General features: G+C 51.6%; 1 pseudogene; it reads right to left on the reverse strand.

The window, feature by feature from the left end:
• Positions 1 to 1,942: 1,942 nt before the first annotated feature.
• LOC144148077 (uncharacterized) lies at positions 1,943 to 4,370 on the reverse strand (annotated as a pseudogene).
• Between the last annotated feature and the right edge of the window lie 2,122 nt (positions 4,371 to 6,492).

The raw sequence follows: 6,492 nt of genomic DNA on the forward strand, positions 1-6,492 counted from the left end.
CATTGGTAGCATATGACGCATTTTTGCATTTGTGGGATGCCCTGAAATGGTAACACCACTTAACTGTCCCGATACTTTTTCTAAGAGCTTACAATATTTTTTGTGTCGAAAGGCAACATAAAATTACAGAATTTTAACCAGTGCAGAGATATAAATGCAACCATTCTGACGGGTCTTTTGGGCGCAGCTTTAGTTAAATGAAATTTTAGCGATTCTGGGCAGGTTTGATGAATAACGGTGTTGGATCACTGATTTAAGGGGGGAGGTGGGGATCGGAGCAAACTTTCTTATTTTTTGGTGTAGAGTAATGAAATTTGGTACAGTCGAACACGGATATATCGAACTCCAAAGGGATCGCGAAATAGTTCGATATATGAAAAATTCGATATAAAAAATATGGGCTGTGAGACCTCACCTGTGGCGGACGACCACGTACCGATCGGCGCATTCAAGAACGACAACTAATTCCGCACTAACGACGCAACAGAATGCTTTATTTGCGTGAAAAGAAATCGCTGATCTTGGCCCGCTTCTTCGTCCTGTACACGGAATTAAAGACGCTGGTCTCGATCTTCTCGAGGCTATCCAGGTGTGACAGCCCAGTTCCTCCCATGTCGCCGCAACTACGTAGAATCAAGCTGAACGCAGCCGTCAGTTCACCGGCGGAGTACGATCGTGTAGCCGCATCCTCGTCCGGACGATCTTCGCCACTCGAGCTATCAGCCTGGGTTCCTGCAACCGCAGCTACGATATCCTCGTCACCGACGCTCGCAACAGCCTAAACATTGCTGTCAGCGTTCACGAAGTCGCCGGCAGACAGTCTGGCTGGAACAGCAGCCGGGAAAAGGGACGACAGCTCGCGAAACGTGCCGTCCATGCCCTATTCGTCGTCGTCGCCGTCTTCGCAAGCTTCCGAAAGTTCGGCCGTCACGAAGCCTGCCTTCCGGAAGCAGTTGGCCACGCTCTGCTTTACGCTGTTCCAGGCCCCCGTCATCATGTGTATGGCCCCCAGCTGGTCAACTTTAAGCTCGGTGCCCACGCGGAGGTTCATCAGAAGCCTATCGAGGAGTCGCCTCCTGTACCCAACCTTGAACGACTTAATCGAGCGGTCGAGCGGCTGCAGCCTGGCTGTTGTGTTCGGAGGCAGAAACTTGAGCTCGATGTTGTCGAGCTCGCAGGTGGTTTGGTTGGCCGAGCAGTTATCCATGAGAAGGCAAGCATGACGCTCCGACACCCCGGCTTCTGTCCCTGTCGGGTTTCGGCGAAGGCACTAAGCGACCGTGGAAATCGGGGGTGCAGCGACCGCCGAAGAGCACCTTCCAGCTCGTGCGGTGTTCGATATACCCAATGTCGGGAAAAATACCGTTCGATATAAGCGTACGAATTCCTATACTTTTGCACAGAATTTTCAAGGGGATAATTCATGAGTTCGATATAGACAATAATTCGATATATCCGTGCTCGACTGTATGTGCCTTGGAAAGCACTCCAAATGGTGAAATTTAAATTTTCATAATGATATCTACAATAGTTTTTGTGTTACAGAGATTTACATGTTGCCCGCCCGTGGAAAGCCTAGTGAAGTGACGAAACATGGTAGGAAGTTCTGAATACTTTTAAATTGTAGTCAAAAGAACACTACAGCGTATGACATTCTTAGAATTTTTTTAAAGCCCTGTGGTTTTTTTGTATAGAGCATTATTTACACCTGTAACCATTTGGGCACAACTAGCATTGGCATAAACTAAATCAAAAAATAACAAGGCCCTAAATGGAAAATCAGGAAATGTCATACCCTGCAGAACACTTCAAGGATAAAAAAAAAAAATGAACAAAATCTGTCCAGTGGTTGCGGTGGTATCCCCTCCACGAGCAACAGGGAATGCCTGAAATGCACTTTTGAGAAAACGGCTCTCAAAGTTTACCGAGCACTTGATGTCCCTCAAAAGGCACCGGACGGATAGTCCTTGCTAGGGAATGACCTCTTGGGCTTTTGCCCCTTGATCTGATGTGCATGAGAAGCCTTCCTTGTTCGCTGACGATCTTTTTCGGTGGCCCTCTGGATGGCAAGGGTGCCTGGTTTGATGCCCAGTGCTGCACAGACTTCGGTGTATGCTCGCAGGCTGCTTGAGTTGTACTTGGGAACTGCCTCGTGGACGGCTGCTTCCACGGTGAAAAGGGAGGCATGCTCATCCTTGGACAGCAAGGACCACACAACCGAGTAGAGGCTCTCAGCAGCGTTCTGCGTTTTGTTCCCTCGGCGCCGTCCCAACAGCTGGGGGTCAGACAGGCGCTGGTACACAGGCAGCAGTGCCTCTGCAACCCTGCTGTGAAGCTTGTACTTATGCAGTAGCTGTGGCTTCCCTTCCGCTTCGGCTGCTCGATGCTTGCACCAGCTCAAGGGGCCAGGCGGACACAGCTCATGATGGGGCTCTGCGTCAGTAGATGTAATGTGATAGAAGGTGGCCATCACCGCCCTTTGCATTTCGTCCACCTCTGTGTGGTTTTGAAGGGCGAGACCGTAGTAGTTTGTCAGCTTTTTCATCAGGTGTTGAGTTAGGCCACCTCTTCCACCCAGAGGCTCACCCTTTTCGGTCTTTCCCTTCAAAGCCCAAAGGTTTGTCCCCATCCTTTTCTTGATGTGGTTTATACAATTCTCTTTAGTGAGGGGTATAAACCCATAGGGCTGATCCTCGCACAACGCCAGGTATGTGTGGCTGTCACCATCGCAAATGATGGTAGTATATCGCAGGCCATTTCTGCTCAGTGAACGCCTCAGCAGCATCAGGGCAGCCTCCACTTCCATTCGGCCCGAGGAAACATTGGTGTTCTTTTGGCACTGGTGAGCCTCTTTCCACTCGGGGTACTTGGGGTCATCTTCAGCTGGCCCAAGGGTGCATCCGAGGCAGAAGTTCGACTACACTGCACAGTCGAGCACAAGTCCGGTGTAAAACTCTATCACACAGCCAACACCAATGTGGCAGCTGTGTTCTCACGTCAACCATGTGCCATCGTACACAACGGTGATGTTGTTCGCAAAGTTAACTTCCATTTCTGTGTACACATGCCTCCCTGCCTGGGCGGCATCAGCGAAGATGTTGCGTGCAGCTTCTTCAGCAGCTGGTTTGACAGTTTTTTTTAGATAGCCCTGATACGTTTTCTGGTGCAGACCCCTGTGCGAAACATTCATCGTCGCCCAGAAGTCGTTTAGGGCAGTGGGCCCTTTGCCAATGGACCTTATGGCCTGCATACAGCACACGTTCACGTTGAAAACTCTTGCCCCCTACTTTCTTTCAGATGACCACTGAGTGTCAATGGTTCCACAGGAGGAACATTTCATGAACATCTTGACAGCTAGGCCCAGCTTTGTCTGACGCTCTATTGCCAAGGTCGGCTGTAAACAACATGGACAGAGTGCATGGGCCAACAAAGAGTTCATAGCTGCAATCTGGACGATTATGTATTCCCCTTCAGAGGCGGCAAAAGTTTCTGCTGTTCCGTCAGTTTCAGTTTGCGCTCAGATGCGGAATGGCGCCGAGTGACTCGCGGACAGCCGATGCACGCGCTTGCACCGCTTCGGCAGACACAAACGTCGGCTGAATGTGCGCCTGTATAGTACGATGGGGCGAAGAAGGAAGCTCGGAGCCGCGCTGACGATCCTTGGCTTGCAGGAGATGAGCGCCGGTGGAATCCGAAAACGCTCTTCCGCTGCCACTCGTCGACGGAAAACACAACTCGGCACGGCACAGCGCCTCTTTGAGCCTTGCAGGCGTTGCTTCCGGTGATGGCGATGTTTGGCGCAAACGTTTCGAAATGCGACGCTCTCGGCCTGGCGAACGCGCAGCTCCGCGCTGATGTGAAGCAGCATCCGACGGCGCGCACGTCACCGCACGCCCGCGCCGCAGCTCCACCACGTCGGCGTAGCTGGTTGAAGGCCCGGGATCGAAGCTGGCATCACTATCACTTGTCGGTTGTTGGGAATCAGAAGTTGCGCCGACGACTCGTTCCGCCGATGGCGAACCCACCTGAGAGTTGTCCGGCGCTTCGACGGGTGCGTGGCGTGAGGTCCCTCGCTTTGGGTGTCAGCGCTTTCGCTTCCCGTACGCAAGTTGAGTTTTGCGTTTCTTTAGAAACTTGCGATGCACCATTGTTCGAATTCCGCCTAATGCGGGTGCGTTCAAACGAAACTCCAACTAATTGGCAAATTTTGATAGAGAGTGCACGGAGAGAAGTTCTAAACCACATTGACAGGCAGACGACCCGCGCCGATGGCGCGAAATGTTGAAGGTCGCCATAGCAACAACCAATGGCGGAGCCCGTTCTCAAACCGCACTGAGCGCAGCCAATGGGCGGCCGCCTTTCATCCGTGATCACTCGTAACCTTCGTTTTGTTTTCTTCTCGTTGCGCCCTTATCACATGATATTGGCGAGTGAAAGCCCCGGCAACATGACGCCGGAAGCGCGGCTTTTTTTTTTTTTTTTTTTTGGCGAGAGTTTGCCTTACGGCATGACAGCCGTCCCAACAGCGCGGCCTTTTAAACGATAGGATGATGGCGGCGATCCGCGCCTGTAAAGGTGAGATATGGCGCCACGAAAATGGGTGTTTTAAGTGCGAATGCACTTTATAAGCGACCCCAAACCTTCCACCGCCGGCGGCGGCGGCGGCATCCGCAGTCCTCCTCTCCCTAGCAACGGCGTGGAGCGGAGAGGAGCGTCGGTAGCAACGGCGCGGTGACGTCACTTCACCACGTGACCGCGCTCGCTCCGCCTCCTCGCCGTGGCTGCGCGGGTGCGCGCCGCTCCCCGCACCGCTCCTCGCGCCGTGACGTCATGGTATGACGTCACAGCGCGCCTCCTCTCCCGAGCAGCTGCCGCGCGCCTCTCTCTCCACCGTGACGTCACACTCTCTCCTCTCCCCCTCGCTCGGCTGCAGCTGCCGTGCGCCGCTGTCCCTCTCCCCTTGCGCTCGCCTCCTCTCTCAGCCACTTGGCTCGGCGCGCTCGGCGCGGCGTACCCCCCTATTCGCCGCGAGCTCGACATGTAGGTGGCGACACCATCGCGCTGCTAGTGTGGATGCTCCGCTGAGCGGCCCGTAAGAATGCACACTGTGGGCCCGCTTCGTGCTTTTTTCTCGCAGTATGTGCGCACGAAAGGCGCAAACAAGAGTGGTATGCTGTAGTTCGGTTCCTCAACGTTCAATGTAAAGCATGGAAGCGGCAGTCAGTTTTCATTACTACGCCAAAAAAAGCGACGGCTCATCGGGAATCTCAGAATTGCCGTAATTGTGACAATGAACTTGTACGCTGTGGCTCGTAGCAACCTCGATCTTTCCAGACTATGGCTTTGAGCCTTCAATAAAAGCATAAATAGAAACAAATCAGGAATCCTCGATCTCTGAAACTCAGTTTACAACGGCAATCTCAATCGCTTTCACTGGTAGCATGACGCATTCTTGCATTTGTGGGATGCCCTGAAATAGTAACACTACTTAACTGCCCCGAAATTCTTTCTAAGAGCTTACGATATTTTTTGTGTGTTCAAAAGGCAACATAAAATTACTGAATTTTGATCAGTGCAGAGATATAAATGTAACCAACGGGTCTTTTAAATTAAATTTTAGCGACTCTGAAGGAAGGTTTGATGAATAACGGTTTCAGATCACTTATTTACGGCTTTCGTCGCGGGTGAACTTGCGAATTGAATTATCAACGCACACAGTACAATCAACATCTCATGTTTAGCTAGGTTTTAGCAAAGCGACAAGCAGGTTTACAGTGTGCAAACCAAGCTTCTGGGATCTCACAGTGGCACAAGTTTTCTGTTACGGCTGCTCTTTTGACCATTTGCGTTCCTTTTAAAATCTAACACGTGCCTGCAACAGCGACATGTGTTTGCATTCTTGCGTATAAGGTCGCTTGCGAACCCTAAAGATGGCAATTGGCGGTGAGCGCGAACACAGGCGGCGCTGCGAAGCGCACCTCCTTGACGTCAGCTTAGGGATTCTCGCATTTGTCGTCTGCTTCACTCAGGATTGCTCTCCCTGCTGTTTCTTTGCGCTCGGTCAACGTCTGATGCATGTCCGCACCAGAATTGGCGTGTGGGTAACTTTTTATCATAATAATAGGCAAAATCGCATACACCAGCTCATGGTGTCAATTAAAGTATAGTTTTGGATACCGCTACGGGAGAAACATTGCCGGCGCCACCGCATTCCTTGCGAAGCCGGTCCTGTGCGGAGCGCGAAGAGTCGGAGCTAGGCGTCAGCTTCTCATGTAAGCATTCCAACAAAAGGAACAGTCAGCTGCTAATAACCGACAACAGCGAAAATGGAAGACCAAAACAAATTCTAGGCCTTCAGGGCTGTCGGCTTTGGCAGAAGGCATCACGATTCCCGGTAATAATATGTAAGGTAAAACAGTTTTTGCAACCTTGCCGAACGCTCGAACGCGTTTTGTCACATCACTTTACGTTGTCAAGGCATGAAAGTTTGCC

This window comes from Haemaphysalis longicornis, unplaced genomic scaffold, assembly GCF_048455015.1.
Source record: "Haemaphysalis longicornis isolate Haplotype H1 unplaced genomic scaffold, Haemaphysalis longicornis Haplotype H1 scaffold_759, whole genome shotgun sequence".
Taxonomy (NCBI): domain Eukaryota; kingdom Metazoa; phylum Arthropoda; class Arachnida; order Ixodida; family Ixodidae; genus Haemaphysalis; species Haemaphysalis longicornis.